Consider the following 21,427-nt stretch of genomic DNA (forward strand, 5'->3'; position numbering starts at 1 on the left):
TGGCTATCGTTTGCTAGCGGATGGATGCGTTTTGCGAAGGGCAAACTAGACTCGATTTTCTGCTTGAATGCGCTGTAATTTGTGTTATCCGCGGCCACCAGCGATCCCAAATACACAAACTAAACTTACGCTTCTGCTTCGTCACCGTCAACGATTACCGTCCACGAAAAGTGCACTTTCGTCTCTTTGAGCCTCTACCAATCATGTATTCGGTCTGCGACGCATTTACTTTTAGCCCAATCCTACTAGCCCTTGCCTTTAGTCTAGCGCAGTCGGTCTCTGCCGTTGCGAAGTTTCGGCCTACAATATCAAAGTCATCTCCGTAGCTAAGAAGGTTGCTACCTCCACTGAAGATTGAGTCTCTCGTTTCGGTTTAGCTCGCCGGATCATCTTCTCAAAGGCGATGTTGAAAAGCATGCAGGATAAGCTGTCAACTTGTCTCGACTTCTGCCCCGCCTGGAAGGGACTCTATCCTATTAACACTAATAGTCTCTCCCTGCCGAGATTTGAATATACAACGTACCACGATGCCAACTGGGAGGCGCAATTTCAATATTTACCTTCTTTTATATCAATTCGATATTTTTGTCAAATAAAGAACCCTGAATATAAACCAAAATAGCTTCTGATGATTGAAAATAATTTCCCATTTCCTAAATAAACTCTTTAAGGTTAGGCTATGTCAGATTTTTTTGCGTAAAACCCCCCTAAGAAAAATTTCTGGCTACGCCCCTGCCTCTAGGTGTACTTGTGTAGGAGTCTGCTTCGTAGCATCTTATCCAACTGCTGTCTCCAAGCGGTATTAACAACGATATTGGGAACTTAGCCGTAGGCTGATGGAAAAGCGGGGCTCTTAAGACCTTCGGAGCATCCGTTTTCCATGCTAAAAACGGTGTCTGAACTACATGCTAGGGGTGATCGATCATCATTCTTGTGCTAGTATTAGACTCTAAACAGTACTGTGCACGATGGTCTTCCAGTGAGACTTCGGGTTGGTGTCATAGGACTTGCTAACCGCCACCATCCTATCCGTTCCTCTACGTGATGCCCTACGTGATGTCATCAGCGGGGTAGAAACCTTCGGCTAACAAACTACTATACTCGACAACCTACCAAGTTACAGAGGAAATCGATCTGGTTTATTAGCGACGACCTTTAGTATGAAAATACGGACACGAATCAGAACTTGTAATATACTGGGCCCAGCAGGGCAAGCTGGTTCAACACAAGACATCGTCCGGGCACATCTTGTTCTAATTTAGAGGAGTTGGATTCCTATTGAACCCAGGGGCACTTGAGCCCTTGATAAAGTCAGAATCGATTTACGAAAGAATAAACGTGGCCAGATTTAGAAAACAGATCAAAAATCTTACTGCAATCCAGTGCTATGCTCCAAAAAATGCTGCCGACCTGCAGGAGAAAGATAGCTAGGACCTAGGCCGTGAGCTAAGAAACGAAGGGCTGTGGGCGGGCGATCGACGACGGACCAAATCTTTGTGCTGCGACAGATCCTCCAAAAGTGCCGCGAATATCAAGTCCCTACGCACCACTTATTCATTGATTTCAAGGCCGCCTACGATACAATCGACCGTGAAGAGCGATGGAAAATTATGTCCCGGGTTTCCCGGGAATCTGACAAGTCTGATTAGGACCACGATGGTTGGTGTAAAGTGCTATATGAGGATATCGGGCACGTTACTTTACTTTACTTTTTCGGCGACAATCCGCTTATCGAATCAATGCCGAATTCAGGAGCCGTCTCCACATTACTCGGTCTTGGGCTGCCACTCTCCAGTCGCCCCTAACACCCGCTGTTCTAGCATCCTCGTCAACAGCGCTCATCCAACGGGTACGGGGTCTGCCTCGAAGTCGTCGGCCTCTGTCGTGTTCTCTGCTAAATATTGTTTTCGCTGGTCTCTCATCCGTGGCCAGCCCACTGTAGCCTGCCGTATTTTAGTCGCTTCACATTATCGGCATCTTTGTACACTTGGTATATTGCATTATTCATGCGCCTGCGCCACACTCCTTCGTCTAATATGCCGCCAAGAATTGATCGCAGGATCTTACGCTCGAAAACGCCAAGAGCTCGTCAGTTGCTCTCTTTCAACGTCCACGCTTCGTGGCCGTAGAGTACCACGGGGAGAATTAGCGTCTTATAGAGCGCGAGTTTTGTACGGAGTTGTAGGCTACGGGACCTCAACTGGCTACGTAATCCGTAGAAGGCCCTGTTGGCAGCCGCTATCCGCCTTTTGTACATCGTTGTCACATGTCACTAACGTACCAAGGTAAACAAATTCGTCGACCACTTCAAAAGTATCTCCATCTATCACCACCGCAGTTCCAACACCTGAAGGGCTACCACGCTCTCTACCAGCCGCCATATACTTTGTTTTGGTAGAATTTATGATAAGCCCTATCCTCGCAGCTTCCTCTTTAAGATGCGTGTACGCTTCTTCCAAAGCTCTACGGTTAACACCGATGATATCGATGTCGTCCGCGAACCCTAGGAGCATATGAGATTTCGTGATGATGGTACCGTTTCTCTGCACGCCGGCCCTTCGAATAGCACCTTCCAATGCAATGTTGAACAGCAAGTTCGATAGTCCGTCACCTTGCTTCAAACCATCTAACGTCACAAACGAGTCCGAAGTCTCACCCGCTATCCTGACGCTTGATTTTGAACCATCAAGGGTAGCACGTATCAGCCTAATCAGTTTTGTTGGAAAACCATGTTCAATCATAATCTGCCACAGCTCGTTTCGTTTAACTGAATCGTACGCCGCCTTGAAGGCTATAAACAGATGATGAGTCTGCAAGTTGAATTCCCAGAATTTATCGAGGATCTGTCGCAAGGTGAACATTTGGTCGTCGTGGAGCGTCCCTCTCGAAAACTGCACTGGTATTCGCCAACAAAGGTTTCCTGTAACGGCCTCAGCCTGAGAAACAGGATGCGGGAGAGAATTTTGTATGCAGAATTGAGGAGAGTAATTCCTCGATAATTGCTGCATTCGAGTCGATGGCCCTTTTTGTAAATTGGGCATATGAGACCTTCCAACCAGTCCGTAGGTAATTCCTCCTTAGTCCATACCTTTAGTATAACCTGATGGATTGCACAATACAGCCGTTCGCTCCCGACTTTCAAAAGTTCGGCGGGGATGCAGTCCTTTCCAGCTGCTTTGCCGTTTTTCAGCTCTCTCGCTGCTTTCCTAACCTCTTCCAAAGTTGGTGGATCCACAGCTTGTCCATCATCCTCAATCGTTATCCTGTTTCTGTTGACCGTTCCATCTTGTTCACCATTCAACAATGCATCGAAATATTGTTTCCAACGCCTAGCCACCTCTGATCTTTCGGTAATCAGGTTCCCCTCCTTGTCGTTGCACATAACAGGAGTTTGCACGGTCCGGTTCCTGATTCCGTTGATCAACTTAAAGAAGCTTCTTGTATCGTGCGTCTCGAAGCAATTCTCCGCCTCTGCAAGAACGCGATCCCAGTGCTGACGTTTCTTACGACGGTGAAGTCTCTTTGCGGCAGCTCTAGCATCTCGGTATCTCTCCCTGCTCTGGCGTGTCACAGTTGCAGGCAAAATGTGACTTCTGGCTCGATTCTTCTCATCAGTCACTCGCTGGCACTCTGCGTCAAACCACTCACTGGAAGTGTCTGCAGCAGTAGTACCCAACACTTCCCGCGCTGTAGTACTGATCGAGTCGTGGATGTGTCTCCACTGTTCGTTCAGGTTCTCTCCGAGATGTTCACCGATCCGCTCATCAGTCTTCTGAGAGTACTCTGCAGCAACTCCCTCCGCTGATAACCGCCGAATGTTCAGTCGTATCTTCCTCGTTGGTTTCGATTTGAATACGTTGGACAACTGGGTGCGGATCTTGCTTACTACGAGATAGTGGTCCGAGTCAACGTTTGGTCCCCGGAAGGATCGCACGTCTGCGACATCAGAAAAGTGCCGGCCATCAACTAGAACGTGGTCGATCTGGGAGCAGGCCTCTCCATTAGGGTGTTTCCAGGTGTGCTTCCGAATATTCCATCGTGCAAAATGGGTACTACAGATAACCATTTCTCTGGCTGCAGCGAAGTTGATTAGCCTCAGGCCATTGTCGTTTGTGGTAGAATGGAGGCTTTCTCTACCAATAACGGGACGAAAGAACTCTTCACGTCCGACCTGTGCATTTGTATCACCGATGACTATCTTTATGTCATGTCTTGGGCACTCTCCATATGTTCTGTCGAGAAGATCATAGAACGCCTCTATTACGTCATCGGGCTTGTCGTTCGTCGGTGCGTACACATTTATCAGACTGTAGTTGAAGAATTTGCCCTTAATTCTCAACACGCATAGACGGTCATTGATGAGCCTCCACCTAATGACACGCTTCATTTGTTTTCCATGTAATACGAATCCGACTCCATGCTCTGCTTTATCGCCGCCACTGTAGTAGATGTGATACTTGAATGTCGTACCCGCAATAGGATCTACTGCACGGAATTCACGTTCTCCTGTCTTCGGCCACCGCACTTCCTGGATGGCTGCAACCTCGACCTTCATCTTCTGCAGCTCTCTTGCCAGGATACCCGCGCGTGCCGGTTCAAGTAGAGTCCTGACATTCCAAGTACCAAATTTCCAATAATCGTTGTCCTTTTTCTTTTGCCTGGGTTCATGGCGATTATCCGGTTGTAGTTCCTTTCCTGAAGTTCCCCTAGCGAAAGTTGTTTAAGCATATTGCCTTACTGGGGCTGCGATGCCTAGTCTCGCGGACAGGGCTACTGTCTTGGGTATAGCTGGTGAGACACAGCGTTTCATAAGTCAGCCGTCCGCTCCGGATCAGTCGCTGTTGTATGCCGCCCCTAACCTGGGATACAGCCGCATACCTGGTACGGAAACGGCGATTCACCGTGCAGTGGAATCACCGTCGCGAGCCGCCCCTAACCTGGAGTCAGACGCTCAGGGCTGGCAAGGCTGTTCCTTTTGCCCCACACTCAGCAGATGAATGAGTGCCTCCTTCCCTGTCAGTATACGACCTTAGCTTCCACCGGGGTTGGTTACCCGATCTCCACCAAGGTTGCTCTTATTCCGGCTGGTACCACGAGGAGGTAGGGAGAGGAGTTGCTGGATAAGAGGCTAATGACCACTGCGGGGTCTATTTTATAACTGCAGGTACGCGGGGTACCGATGTTACGCATGACCCAGCCATTTACCAGCCATCGGGCACGTTATCAAGCCCATTATTTAAAACACGCAGGGGATATAACATGCGGAGCACGAGATTTGACAAATCTAGCCAATATGTCTGTTTCGCTGATTACGTGGACATTGTCAATAGGACGTTTCAGGCGGTTGCTGAGCAGTATACCAAACTGAAACGTGAAGCAGTAAAGGTTGAATTAGTGGTGAACACGTCTAAATCTAACTACCTGTTAGCAGAACAATCCAAGCGCGTTCGAGGTCGTATAGGCAATAGTGTGGTACTCGACGGGGACGAGTTCGAGGTGGTGGACGAATTTGTATATCTAGGGTCGTTGATGACGTTGGATAACAACTACAGCAGAGAAATACGCAGATGTATTCTTGCCGGAAGTCGTGTTTACTACGGACTCCATAAGACCCTAAGGTCTGGTAAGCTTCACCCCTGTACCAAATGTACCATGTACAAAACGCTAACAAGAGTGGTAGTCTTCGACATGGACAATGCTCAACGGAGACTGGAAACCACTCGCCATCTTTGAACGTCGTGTGCTTTTTTTTTCCATGTGTGGACTCATTACTGCGACCAGTATAGTTGATCTATTGTAATATCGCCCGGGTGTTTGCTGTATGACCTGCACTGCATTTCTTTTTGCTATAAGCGCTATTGATTGAGCGATATGCTTATTAAATTGTATGCGTGCTTGCGTGTATTGGGGTTTACCCTTCCTTCAAAGCTTGATCTACTTTACCCACTTATTCCTCACTGCCAGCACTATCCCATATTATAGCCGTCCCTGACGAGGACTCATTCGTACCTCTGACCAGTACACTTAACTATAGGAGGGACATTTGCACTGTCAAGAGGCTTCAGAGGGTAAATGTAGAATTCAGCACGAAGGAAGGGTAAATGGAGGGGCCTGAGAATAAACCCATGCTAAAGTCACTTAACATCGAATGGCTTGATTCTACTAAGATTCGAACCCACGACCACTCGCTTGTCAAAGCAGACTCGGTAACCTTGCGGCTACGGAGCCCCCCCCCGTAGCCGTCGTGTGCTTAGGATCGTTTTTGACGGTGTATGTGTATGAAAACGGTATATGGAGTAAAAGGATGAACCACAAGCTCGGGCAGCTCTTCGGTAAACCCAGAGTATCCAGAAAGTTGCTAAAGCTAGAAGGATACAATAGGCGGGACATATGAGAATGCCGGACAACAATCCCGCAAAATTGGTTTTCGCCTCGAATCCGATTGGTACCAGACGTAGAGGTGAGCAGCGGGCCAAATGGAGCATGACCTGGAAAGTGTGGGACAGTCGAGAAATTAGAGATGAACAACGATAGACCGAGTTTGTTGGCGGAACATTATTATGCAAGTTAATTGCTGAGGGACATCGCACCAGGATAAGTAACTATGAAAGAAAGTTGCACTAGATGACGCGTTCGCCTCCCACGGACTATGGCATTATCTTAGTGTTGAGTGCAACGCAACCTGATATTAGACTACGCAATATAAGACGGCCCAGTGGTCTTGGTTGATGAGTTAATGTGTTTTAAAATATTTTAATAAATTTTCCCCGAAACTCCTCTGGAATTTTGCTAATGAAAGTTTTCCTATATCGTAGACGAAAGATCTTCGGATGCTGCTTGGTTTTTTACGATGAGCAAAAGTTGGAGAAAAAGCGTAAAAAGTGTATAATGTTTTACTAAAATGTTATAATATATTATAATCAATAAAATATTCATACTAGCGATAAAGGGTCTTCAGAAAAATGGTGTATTTTAAAATGAGAAACGAAAATCCTTATCCTGACCGACCAACGCGTGCGGAGCACAACGATCAATCGACAGGATAATTAAAATGCAATTCAAAAATTGAAAAACGAATTATACTTGCGTATTCGTTTGATGCGGTACACACTTTCAGCTGGAGGTGGAAACATATGGCGGTACTTTCGGTACTAACGCTGGGGACAATAATGGTCAGAGACAGAGATAAGCCGTCATCCTGAACGGGCAGTCGGCAGGCAGGACCGCCGGATTTACTCAGCTTGTTTTATACATTAGTCAAACCTAATGAGTGGTAAATTGATGATGGAAACAACGGCTGAAAGAAAGAGAGAAAAAGAACGAACAACGCGGCGGTTAATAACGCAATCAGGTTCGAATCAACATGAACGTGAAAAGCTCTCTACCTGTACAATTCACAAATTCACATACATAATTGGATGCATGGATAAATACCATACAGTACACAGCATCAGTTAAATGAAAGAAAACGATTCACTGGAATGGAAAAAATACGATAACATGTATAATGGATGAATTTGCAGAATTAATCATCATGTTGAAATGTGATAAAATTAATCGAAATTAGCGCCAATTGTGCCATGTTCGGGCGCAACGGGTTGGTGGATGGCGGTGGAGTGTTTTATTGCAACGAACTGAGCGATGATTGATTTCGTGATACTTCAGTAGTCGAGCTTTATTTATTCGTACTAACTTCATGAAAACTGCTATGAAATATATTAAAATACAAGAAACATAAAAACTCATCCTCCATGTAAGGCACTTTTTCATCAATAGTTTGTTTTGTTTATAACTAGGTAGCGAGATAGTGCATCAAACCAAGGCTAATCCGGTGCATTGCTTTCAATCCAGCACATACGATAAGCGCGATCCATTAATTATGCTACAAAAGAATCTCTGAGTTTCTACTTACGGTTTTCGCTTCGTCACTTTACATCAAGCGGTTTAATCAGGAAAAAAAACTATTTACCAGTCTCGAAACCTCACCGTTTCCTTATTGCGTGACATAATTAACTAATAACCCCTAAAGGTGTCACGCCACGCGGCGTGTTGTGCATCTTTTTACCTTTATTTCAGCAAATATTGACCGCAAAGGCTGCAAAGTCAAAGAGTGTCTAGCCTTACACGTATCCTTTGCCGGGTCACGGTTACAGGCGGAACAGCGAAACCCATTTATTGCCACCTGAAAGTGAACTTTATTCTTTCATTTCTCTTTATTGGCCGATCGATACAACCGCGCCGGAGAAGGAGATGGAGAAGGAGGAGGAGAAGTAGTGCAATATATCATAACGGTATATGCGTTAAACGTTGTCACTTCGTGTTCTGCCTCAAGGTTAGAATGTTGTCTTCTAGATTAATTATAATAGCTAACAGTTACATTTGGACTTTACGCCTTTTTCATATGTTGATCAAAATATGGTTGTAATGAATGGTTCCGAGATAGTATTTATATAGACGAGAATACTCGAACAAACACGCTGGTTTCCAGATTTTGTTTCACTTCACCTTGGTTCCGGTTGATGTCTTAACCATATCATGACGCACTTTTCTCGAAGGTTCCTCAACAAAGCTTCTGAATTGTTTTGTGACTGAAATAGTAGCTTATAAAATTTATCCTGTATATTAATTCAAACTTTTCCGCGAAAACAAACTTGAACCTGCTAGGAATCTTGCTGCGAGCAGAATCCGGTAGGATTTTACTTCCGGGATTTGGCTAAAATCGTCTTACTCATAGCGAGCCGGCGTTTAGGCCGGCAAACCCATGTGGTGGAACGGAGCCTTGCGCTTCATGGGGGCCTCGCACTTGCTGATGACTGGAGAAAAATGTTAAAAATTCTAGCGGACAAACCCTGGCTGCATACAACACAATTGACTGTTCAGAAATATTTGTATAATTTACCTAAGGGCATACCTACAACAGATAAAAAAGTGAGCAAAAGGCATGAAAATCAACATTCATACTAACACGGTAAACCTACGGAAACTGCAATGCTCTGCATTGTGACGTTAATTGAGAAATCGCTCAAATATCAAGAGGCGACACTTTGGGTTTTCCTCGATATTGAAGGCGCTTTTGATAACGTGTCCTTCGCATCAATTTTTACGGCTCTCTTTCAAAACGGAATCAACTAAAATAAGCTACATTCTAGCCATGCTTGCAAGCAGTGAAATCACAGCCTCATTGGGAAATACATCGCCTTACATTTTCGACAATGAAAAGAACTCTACAAGGAGCTCTCTCACCCTTGCTTTGGTCACTGGTGGCCGACGCATTCCTTCACAAGCAGCGCATTTTGGTTACGAGACCAGGGGCGGACTGGGAGCCAAAGGGTTCCCCGGGCTTTTGGGATTAGAGGCCCCAATCTTCAATATTCTCATGACAGTAAATTAACACAAAAAACGACAACCACTCAAAAGGCATCAAAGCGCTACAAGCACTGCAAAATTGAATAATTATGGACCGTATTTTGTAAGTCATGTCGTGCAACTCGACTTGACTCAGTCACTGTCAAGTATCGAGTACGGGGAGAACGGGCAGCATAGTGGCTCGATGTCGTCCTCCATTATAAACACGTCCACGTGCTTTACCGTAAAGATGATTTTCTCCAGCCGCTCCTTCTGGGTGATTGCCTGCTGCTCAAACACGGCTGACCTCAATTGACGTTTTCTCACAAAAATGCCCAAGGCGCGGAATGATGAAGCCGGTTTCCTCTCAGTGTTCCTCTTCAACTTCTGCTGCACTTTACGGTAGCGCAGCACCATCAAACGGCTGGAACTAGGCTTCCGTTTAACGCTGTCGCCTTTCTGCATAAGGAAAAGAATATTGTAAATACTTTATCGGCTATATCCGATCGGTGGACACGAAACGCCTCATGATGTTCAACTTCTTCGCTCCGAGGTGGAGCTGGCGGTACGAACAAAACATCGAACGTAGTTACTTTATTGTTTTTCTTCTTCCATCTTTCGGCAAATTGAGGACACTGCCTCTTCCTTTGCCTACGAGTGGCATATCTATCACTATGAACCCTTCCTGCAGCGTCCCGACGGCAAATTCCGACTTTCTATTCCATAGCCCGTTTTCGTCGCGTTTCCTATTCCTATTCCGGACATGTGCGCTGCACTGTTTAGACTCCCAGGCTAGCACAACAGTTCAGACGCCATTTTGAGCCGCTCCTAACATGAAGAACGAATACTCAGAAGTTCTTAAGAGCCCCGCTAACTCTTAATATTTTGCAGAAAATGCTCTTTCGAAAAAACTTTTTGAATATTGTTAGACTAGACAATTTCCTAACGTTGTGTAAACGTAAAACTAGACGTTGTTTGAAACAACCTTACTGATAAGCAAATCCTTTTTGGGGGTCAGATTTGATTTGAGAACTGACATGGACGCCGTAAGCTGTCAAAATACTTTATTATTATACACTTTATATTTTTGGGGCCTATCAACTTTTTTGAAATGTTAATATTTGACACTATTTGAAAGTGAAGTAAGTTTTTGTGTTTAGTGTCTGTGACAAACAACAATGCTATAAGTGAGCTTTAGTTAAGAGCCTGCATTTGCAGAATTCAAAATCGTGTCACATCCTCAATCGAGTGAAACAATTTGGAGTCAATTGTTTTTTTTGCCGCACTTTAAAGCAATTCCAGGAGTAAAAATTTCACAAAATTGAGACACAAAACGGACTGTGGGGACAAAATCATTACGTCTGATAGAATGGATTCGATAAAATTTAGCGAAATTTAACCGTGGATTGAGTAGACAAATAAAAATGAAATCCGGCTATCATGAATAGAATTTGGTGCATCTTAAATTTATAAAACTTTCGTTGCATTCTGTTTCGTTCACAAAACAGAAACGAACAATTTGACACAATTTATCAGTTTAATATTTAATACGCTAGTTGTAATGATAAACCCCTTTTTCGAAAAAAAAATGCCACCAGATCAAACGCTGGCTGCCCAACAATAAGACACACGGGCATTCAACATACGTATGTAATCGGAAACCAATTTGAAAACATGCAAATTTCGATCAACATAATCCAGGACCGAATTAAAAATGCATCATTGTAGTAGTAAACTGAACTGACTACAGCCAACTACACCCAATTAAATTGATTTTCCCGGTTTCATGCGTCCCAAAGCCAGACTCACAAAAAAAATAAAATGCTGCTCACTTTGTCTCTTGGAAATGTTACCATTAATCCCATCGATTAACTGTATAGTACCCACGAAATAGGTTTCGGAAACTTTTTTTTTTTGAAAATGCTACCTGCCGCCCCTATCAGTGTGGTTCAAAATTTAAAAATTGCTGCGCGAACAATTTATTGGAAATATCATCACTCAATTACCAGAAAATAATTTTGATTTTACATCTTAACAGTTTCTTCATCATTTGCTCGTTTCTTTTACGTCTTTTGATATTAAGTCTATCAAATTTTAAAGGTTGAAAACAGGTTTAGGTTAAATCTTCAAAGTACATACTATCTTGTTTACATATTAGCTTGAGATTTGTAAAAAGGTGTGTTTCTGTTACGGCAACAGTTTAGAGAGATAAATTGATTTCGGCAACTGATCAGAATTAAATTTGGAGTTTAAAATGTATAAACAAAACTATTTTTTAACCAAATTTTAAAAACAAAAAAACAGTTTTTGCTCAACAGTGTAATAAGCAAGCAAATTTCACTCCGTTTATATTGCTTTCCCTGATTCCGGATTATCATGATCCGATTTACAGCGGCCAAACGTATTAACGGGTTTCCGCAAACCCTTGCTGTGCTGCACGTCCGTCGACCGGACCTGCTGTCGAATTGTCACCGCTGTTTGTGCTGCTGCAATTATAATCATGGACGGGATATGATTGTTCACTAAAAATATCATTACATTTATTTATATCCCACCAAGTCATACACACCTACGGATTCGGTAAGCAATGGACCGTGTTTTGTGTTGTGGTGACACACGTGAGCTCTGCCACCCGCAGGCATACCTGGAAGCTGGAAGCTGCACGGTCGGAAGCTGCAAAAAGTGACTGTGACTGACTGGTATGGTTGGGGGAAAGAAATAAAATGTACATATCTCTCACACTCGAAGGATTATGAAATCAACAACAATTTGTCTGTGGTTGAACAGATTTTATTTATTTTATTTTTATTTAACGCATACCAGTCCGAATGTCAGTGTTAGTTGGATGAATATCTCTGCTGTAGTAGTTTTTTGAACGTTTTATAACCGGCTCGGGGACCGGATTGGATAGATTTGGTTAGTACAATGATTTTGCTTTATTGCTATCGCTATCTACGACACATCCCGGATTTGTTCTGCGCTATTTTAGTAGTCTTCTGGAATTTAATTTGTTGCGCCGTGAGGTGTCCCAATTTCGTGCAGCTTATTAGCAATCTAAACAAAGTTGTCAAAGTCACTAACTAATTTATTTAGTATTTACTGGCTGAATACAATACCTAATATGCTTTACGGAAAAATAGCTCGACCGGAACTTTTTCAAATATCTTTTTACGAATGTTTCTATTTCCATCGAGAAAATACTTAATTTAGGAAAAATGGATCATATAAAGGAAAGGTTTTCAAGCACAATTTTCGACAAAATTACATCTAACGGGAATTAAGAAGTGCACCGAACGGAATTGGGACGCCTCTCTCGGACAGTTCATTCAAAGCTAATCGTTATTTCACTTTTACTTTAGCTTGAAGTTTTTGTTAAATTACATTCCGAATTCTTGTTTTCTTTTCACCACCATTCACTGTAAAAGTTTTTTTTTTCAGATTACATTTTAAAGTAGTTATTGTCGTTACTTTTTTGCAAGCGTGAAACTAAGAGACAGGGTAGAATAGTTTTAATTATTGTTGGAATTAAATTTCGATCCCTAACTTCGATAATATATGCGTTTCATCAGGAGAACTAGTTTTTTTGGAGTTTTGACTAGATAGCATAGGATTTAGGGATAATACAATTATTCAATTAAGAGATTTTAGAGATCGGTTAAGATAACATTTCGTGTCTACTTATTATGAATGCCTAAATTGATACGAATGTTGTTCTTTCACGTCGATCAAAGATTTATTTTTAAAATTTAATTCCGTAATTCAATATATAGATAGTAGATAGTTGCAAACTGTTTACACGTTAAAATAGGGCTTTTTGGGGTTCCGAACAATATGGATTAACGCCTAATGTAAAAGGTTATCAATTTCTTATGAACTAGCTAAAACCAAATTGACACACATGTGATACACGTTTATTTATTATTATTTTACAACACTCTAAATGCCGAATGTTTTGCTTGTCTACATAAGAACGGTGCGCTCACATCACATTTGTTCAATATAATGCTCGTCATAGGATAGAGTTTTTGGTAGATCAGAAACAAGCAAAATGAAGTTATAAAATTAAGAAACCAAATTTAGTTACGCGTTGGATAACTTCAATAAAATAAAAAATATGCAAACAGCAAAGATCTTAGCACCCATTCTAAACAGTGCAAGTATACCAAAAATCAGTATTATGATTTTAAAAATGACAAACTAAAACTTAAGACAAAATGTTCAATTTTTCAATTCACTTCAATTCATATGATTCACAAACAGAATAGTTGCCTAGTTATTGATTTGTGTTTTTGCATTTGGGATTACTTTTTTTTTCAAAAAATCCAACACGCATCATGATAGGTCAGTGATCCTTTCAATTACCTGTTCATATGAAATGAAAAATATAGAAAACTAAAGCAGACAGTCAAAAGGAGAATGGTGAGCTGCATAATTATTACGTGCAGACTATACTGAAAGGCCCTCTACTAACGCTAAGTCACTGATGAGCCCTGCCATGAACAGAAGGTAGGGCATCAAACTTTCACAAGCATGTTTTGTCCTGACCAATTAGGTTAAGTATTATGAACCTCCGGCTTACAGAATGAAGCTTCTTTTACATTAAATTTTCTACATGAGGTGCACTAGTCTGAGTCCACTAGTGGACTCCTCGAAAGTCCTAAACTTCCTAAATCTTGCTCCACTTGGTTTAACCACTAGCTTGCTGTTCACCTCTGCGTCTAGTACCAACCGGATTCCACCCGAACACCATTTTAGCGGAATTGTTATCCGACAATCTCAAAAAATGTCTCGTCAATTGCACCCTTGCAGCTTTGGCAACTTTCTGGTTACTTCTGGTTCGTCGAAGAGCTGCGCTAGCTTGTGGTTCAGGCTTCTCCTCCATACACCGTTCTCTCATATCCCGCCAAATATAATTCTAAGCACACGACGTTCAAAAACGATCAGTGCTGTCAAGTCCTCGCCGAGCATTGTCCACGTATCGTGCCCGCCCATAGAGGAATACCGGTCATATTAGCGTTTTGTACATGATACATTTAAACCTTAGGATCTTATGGAGCCTGTAGTAAGCACGACTTCCGGCAAGAACACTTCTGTGGATTTCTCTGCTGCAGTTGTTATCCGACGTCATGAACGACCCGAGATTTACAAATTCGTCCACTACCTGGAACTCATCTCCGTCGGCTACCACGCTATTACCTATGCGAGCTCAATTGCGCTCGGTTCCTCCTGCTAATAGGTGGGTACTTGGTTTTAGACGTATTCACTGCTAATCCAATCAGTTAGGTATACTGCTCAGCAAGCGCCTGGAACGTCCTTCCGACAATGTCCACGTCGTCAGTGAAACGGATAAATTGGCTAGATTTATTAAAGATCGTGCCCAGCATGTTAAAACTCGTACGTTTCGTAACACCTTCTAGCGCAATGGTGAACAGGAGACAGGAAACACCATCGCCTTGTCGAAGTTTCCTGCGTATTTCAAACGGGCTTGATAACGCACCCGATAGGCTCACACAGTATTGTACACTATCCATCGTGGCCTTATTTAGTCTTTTCAGCTTCCCGAAAAAGCCATTTTCATCCATAGTTTTCCATAGCTTTTCACGGTCGATAGTATCGTAGGCGGCCATGAAATCTATGAATTGGTGGAGCGTAGGGACTCGGAATTCGCAAAACTTTTGGAGGATCTGTCGCTAGACAAAAATTTGGTCCGCTGTCGATCGCCCGTGTCCACAAAACCGGTTTGATAACGTTCCACGAATCTACTTGCTAGTGGCGATCAGCGGCAAAAGATGATCTCTGCCCAAGCAACAATGTGAGTTTTATTGTACTCTTATAGTGGTCTTCAAGACCAATTTTGGTCTTAAATGCCATCATAAGAGTCTAATAAAACCCAAATTGTTACTTGGGTGAGAAAGCACTATACAGGCACTTTGAAGGTGCTTTCGATAATATGTCCTTCGCTTCAATCAAGACGGCCCTCTTCCAAAATGGAATCAATCACACTCAATTCGCCATGACGGCGTTGCTGATATTGTTCAGGTTTGGCGTGAGAAAAAAAGAGAGGAACGCTTTTTTTGCTTTTGTCATCACGCACACGATGACAGTTCGGCATGGGATTTTCTGTAAGTACGAGCAGCCTACGTAGATTGTCTCCGCCGTCGCAAAGTTCCTGGCTATGATATCAAAGTTATCTGCAGTGCCTAGGCGTTAGCTACCTTTGCTAAAAATTGTGCATCTTTTTTCGATGCCCACTCTTCGGATCACATTTTAATGAGCCATGCTGAACAGTATGCAGGATAAGCCATCACTATGTCTTAACCCTAGCTACATCTTGAAAGGATTTGAGAGTGTCTCCTAGATGCGCACGAAACACTAACTCGACCGAATTCTCGAGATTTCGATCGACTGTATCACCCACTGCTTTGAAATTGCAGCATTATCAAACAGCACTGTCCGGCACGAAGGTAGAACCGACGATAAGAAGTGCCCTACGCACGGCTGAAGACAACGTACGACTGCGAACGTAGACACTGACCGTAGCTGCTCGCCACGGGACATCGTCATCGGGGACAAGAATGCCCAGGCCGGTAGGGAAGGAATGTATAGACCGGTGATAGCACCCCATAGCCTGCACACCAACACAAACGATCTGAAGTACCTTTTTCCCTCGTAACGATTGTTGTATCCATAAAAATAATTAAACTGTACACCTTCGTGCACAGTACTTTGTAATGTGAACAGATAGAATTAAATAATCTCTGGTAGCACTGTCGTGTTACGAGCATAGTCTGGATAAACAGAATAGTAAATAAAGCCTGCTGATCGAACTCAGCAAAGTTAGTTTTATGTTACAACTCGAAGTACAAACGCGTGTGCTTATTCGGACCTATAAGAAGAACCTCCCTGAAGATTCAGCTTTATTAAGTGGCGACGAGAAAAGTGGAAAATTAAAAGTGTAACCGGTAGTGTTTGCTTCGGAAAGCAGAAAACATTGTTGCAGCGGCGTACTGCACCTAGTGGATTTAGGCAATTTAGTGTGCGAGAAAAACAGCAAAAGTGCAAAAGTCCGTGGCTTTGATTGCGTTTTCGCAGCCGGACAGTGTACAGATTTAGTTTGCAGCTGTTTTGTATTCAGCTGGTGTCTGCGTAAGTGGTAAAAAACCGCTTTTGCGTCCGCTGTGTTGCGCCATATTTTTATGCTAGGGGAAGAATAGATTATTTTGTGATTCTTTTATTTCGGATACCGCCATTATTTAATATAATTATTTGCCAAATAAAGAAATTTTTTCTTGCCATTTTGTGTTAACAAAGGCTGCAGTTGCTTTTTGTTTAAAACAAATAATTTTGACAGCTTTGTTTCATTGTTTTCCTTTTTCTATTTACCAATAGGTTTTTAAATCTCACTGGTTCTTTGGAAAATTGCCGACAAATCATCCAGTAGGACAAACGACCGGATTATTTTAATTCAGAGCGGACCAAGCTCCATGAAACGTTTAAAGACGGCTACTGGATAGATCTTCTGGACATTTTGAATCAACCGGGTGCAGCCTGAAGAGTTTTTGCAGCGTTAAAAAAAGAGGATTGAGCCAGCGAGTCTGGTCAGAATATTTCTTTGACAGACTTTTGCGGTCAAGAGTATACCGGTATCTGGTAAGCGTTTTCAATTCTTTTTTATTGGTTCAATTAAGTGATATATCTTAATAGATAATGGCTTATAGCGGTGAAAGTTCTCGCCAGAGTGGCAGCATTTTAATTGGCTCAATAGAGCCATATGTAGTAGGATCGTCTTTCGTTAACTACTCTGAAAGGCTTGATTATTTATTTCAAGTAAATGGAATTACTGACGTTGCTAAACAAAAAGCCCTTTTTGTTACGTTAAGCGGTTCTGCGGTTTACGATGAGCTTAAGCTTCTTTACCCATCTTCGGAAGATCTTAAGCAAGTTACGTACGCAGACATTTCTAAAAAACTTAGAGAGCGTTTTGATCGTGTTGAGTCTGATCTTATCCAAAGGTATAAATTTTATAACCGGGTACAAGGTCCTAACGAAAAAGCGGAGGATTTTGTGCTTGCAGTGAAACTGCAAGCCGAGTTCTGCGCTTTTGGAGAGTTTAGGGAAACGGCTATCCGCGACAAATTAGTAATGGGGGTTTATGATCAGTCCCTCCAACAAAAACTATTGAATGAAGACACTCTCAGTTTATCAACGGCGGAGAAGATGATTGTAAACTGGGAGCTGGCCGGTGCTCGTGCAAGAATGATCAATGATCGTAACGGTGGCCAAGTTGCGTCGATTAGAGGGCGTTTAGGTCGAAGGGACTTACACGATAATGGCCGTAGCAGAAGTAGAAGCCGCGGTAACGGTTATAAGCGGCGATGGCAGAGTAGAAGTACGGAAGGAAGACAAACGGGGCGCTATGCGAATATGATCTGCGATTTTTGTGGCTTGAAGGGCCACATCAAGCGTTCTTGCTTTAAAAGGAGGAAAATGCAGAGGCAATCGGTGAAATTTATTGACGGCAGGGCGGACGTGACTTTTGGTGACGATAAAATAGCCGACATGTTCAACCAGTTGAATGCGGACATGAACGATACGGACAGCGACAGTGACTCAGGTGTCGGTTGGAAACGTCGTCATCACGGCGCATCGTAGTCAACTTAAACCAGCGAAATATTCACCTGCTAAGGCGTGCGGAATAGTTTTCCCTGGCGCTAGCAGCGATAAGGAGGTGCGTGTCGAAGGTACCAACCGCAAGCGAAGTTTTCGCTCAACAAGTTTTTGCAACGAGGAAGTGTTTCGAGGGTTCGAAGAACCCGCCATCAAGAATCGGAGAATGGAGTCGTCTAATGAAGATCGAAGAGAAGCAGCAGGCATTACAACTCCTACTTTAAGGAGATCGAAGCGTTTGAAAAAAGCTAAAATCGAACGAAATTTTATATATGGAAATGCTTGTAAATGATTACTATCGAATTTAATATTTTTTCAAATTATAATTGTAAACATAGATTTAGCTAACATTATAACTAAAAGGGTAAAGAGTTGTTGTATCCATAAAAATAATTAAACTGTACACCTTCGTGCACAGTACTTTGTAATGTGAACAGATAGAATTAAATAATCTCTGGTAGCACTGTCGTGTTACGAGCATAGTCTGGATAAACAGAATAGTAAATAAAGCCTGCTGATCGAACTCAGCAAAGTTAGTTTTATGTTACAACTCGAAGTACAAACGCGTGTGCTTATTCGGACCTATAAGAAGAACCTCCCTGAAGTTTCAGCTTTATTAACGATTAACCACATTCTCATAGAAGGCCGATTCTTCTCTAACATCACGAACATACGTTCCCTACGAGGTGCGGATATTGACTCTGACCACCATAATCCACAGTCGGACCATAGTACAGCACATATGCGCTTGAAACTATGAACCTTGTACCAAACATGTCAAATCCGTCCTCCTCGGCTGAAAATAAAGGCAGCTAGATCACCGAGATCTGCTGAGAACTACGCGGCACTGCCTTGTTCCAAGGAAAATGGCTGGCGCAGAATAGGCTCGGCTATCGAAGAGGACGCTACAGCGGAAGGTGCCCGGTGAGCATAGAAAATAATTGGTTTGATGGCGAATCCCAACAAGCGGTGAAATGAGAAAAAAGCGCTTGGAATAATTATCTGAACATTGCCACTAGGAAGAACTTGGCCAAATACCGACGAACAAGGAACCAGTTAAGCACGATTCTGAGGAGAAAAAACCGCTTGAAGGAGGTCAGATATCGTGAAGAATTTCGTGAGCCGCCCGCAAGGATCTAAACCAGCTAAGATAAACACAACAAATAAATGCAACGACACCACACTGGGTAATTTAACGAACTGATAGGCTGGTTGTTTCCTAGAGCCGTCACCAAACAGCGCAGATGGATTTGCAAGAACTATTCATACCTACTGTAAACCATGAAGTGAGCAATATAGAGCAGTTTGCTCCAAACATGTTCCTGATTAATTATTTATTCTTCCCCGTAAAAAAAAAGCAAGGCCTAGGTGCTACAACATTCTGTTATCGAAACATGACCTTCTATTTTTATGCGACAGGCTTCGCAGCCAGCTGTTAGAGTACAGGACAATTGCAGGCCCAGTTGCTACGCGTTCCTATTGACTCTAACAGCCTCTCAAATATTTCGATTACTTGGTACCAGGCTAGTAAATGTTTCAGTATGAATACAGATTTAGCGAAATTAGCTGAAAGATTAGCTGTCAACCTGGACCACTGGACCATATATTTAGGCTTCATTCAAATTGTACGCAGATGACAGTCACAAAATACATAAATATGACTAATACGACTAATCAAATCACGTTGGAATTAAGTGCTTCGGGTACGTCTCGGGGCCACTAGAACCCCTCCCAGACGTGGCGAGAGTTGAGCGAGATGACGTCATATGCAATTAATCAGCTCCAGGCCGTGGTTTCCTCTGCTGTACGAAGAAGTTTCCATTCCGCTCGGTCCATGGCCGCAATTCGCCAGTCCCGTAGTCTGCATAGGGTCCGCAGGTCGCATTCCACTTGAACGATCCATCTTGCTCGCTGCGCGCCTCGCCGTCTCGTTCCAATCGGATCGTTTTTGAGAACTGTTTTAACCGGGCTGTCGTCCGACATCCTCACGACGTACCCAGCCCATCGCAGGCGACCGATTTTTGCGGTGTGAGCGGTGGGTGGTTCCCTAAGCAGCTGATGCAATTCATGGTTCGTTCGCCTCCTCCACGTTCCGTCTTCCATCTGCACTCCGCCGTAGATGGTGCGCAACACATTCCGTTCGAAAACACTACGGGCGCGTTGGTCCTCCACGAGCATAGTCCATGTCTCATGGCCGTAAATGACTACCGGTCTAATCAGTGTCTTGTAGATTGTAAACTTCGTGCGGTGGCGAATTTTGTTCGATCGCAGCGTCCTACAGAGTCCAAAGTAGGCACGATTTCCTACCATAATGCGTCTTTGTATTTCTCTGCTGGTGTCGTTGGCTGCGGAACCAGTGAGTCCAGATACACGAACTCTTCTACCATCTCGATTTCATCACCGTCTAAATTAATCCGGGGAGGAAGGTCAGCATTCACTTCTCTAGAACCTCTTCCTTTCATGTATTTTGTTTTCGATACATTAATGACAAGTCCAATCCGCTTAACTTCAGCTTTCAGTCCGATGTACGTTTCCGTCATCCTGTCAAAGGTACGTGTAATGATGTCAACGTCGTCAGCGAAACCAAGAAGCTGGACGAACTTCGTGAATATCGTGCCACATGCAAACATGAAAGCCCATCATCTTGCCGTAACCCTCTTCGAGATTCAAAGGGACTCGAGACTGCCCCTGCTACTGGAACAACACACATTACTCGATCTATCGTCGCCTTGACCAATCGCGTTAGTGTATCCGGAAATCCGTGGTAGTGCATAATCTGCCATAGCTGATCTCGATCGATCGTGTCATATGCCGATTTGAAGTCGATGAATAAATGATGCGTGGGCACGTTGCATTCGCGACATTTCTGCAACACTTGCCGAAGCGCGAAAATCTGATCCGTGGTGGCACGGGCACCCATGAATCCCGCTAGATATTGCCCCACGAACTCCTTTGCAAATGGTGATAATCGACGACACAAAAGTTGGGAGAGTACCTTGTAGGCGACGTTCAACAGTGTGATTGCGCGGTAATTGCAATACTCCAACTTGTCGCCCTTTTTGTAGATCGGACACACGATGCCTTCCATCCACTCCTCCGGTAGTAGCTCATCCTCCCAAATCTTGACAATCACCCAGTGCGTTACCACCGTATTTCAGCAGCTCGCCGGGTAGCTGATCAGCCCCAGCCGCTTTATTGTTCTTCAGCCGACTGATCTCTTCTACGACCTCCTGGAGGTCGGGGGCCGGTATTCTGTCGTCTTCTGCACGTGCTCCAAGATCTATTGCCATATCGTCACCTTCACGTTCAACTACATCGCTGTTAAGGTGCTCGTCATAATACTGCTTCCACCTCTCGATTACCTCACGTTCGTTCGCGAGAAGATTACCGTCTGAGTCCCGACACATATCGGCCT

At 43.4% G+C, this 21,427-nt stretch overlaps 1 long non-coding RNA gene across 1 annotated transcript; it reads left to right on the forward strand.

The window, feature by feature from the left end:
* The first annotated feature begins 16,269 nt into the window (after positions 1–16,269).
* LOC128737554 (uncharacterized) lies at positions 16,270–18,517 on the forward strand. Its single transcript, XR_008412037.1, has 3 exons — positions 16,270–16,491; positions 16,735–16,995; positions 17,960–18,517. It is a non-coding gene; the product is annotated as an uncharacterized LOC128737554 (long non-coding RNA).
* Positions 18,518–21,427: the final 2,910 nt, after the last annotated feature.

Source organism: Sabethes cyaneus, chromosome 2 (genome assembly GCF_943734655.1).
Source record: "Sabethes cyaneus chromosome 2, idSabCyanKW18_F2, whole genome shotgun sequence".
Taxonomy (NCBI): Eukaryota; Metazoa; Arthropoda; class Insecta; order Diptera; family Culicidae; genus Sabethes; species Sabethes cyaneus.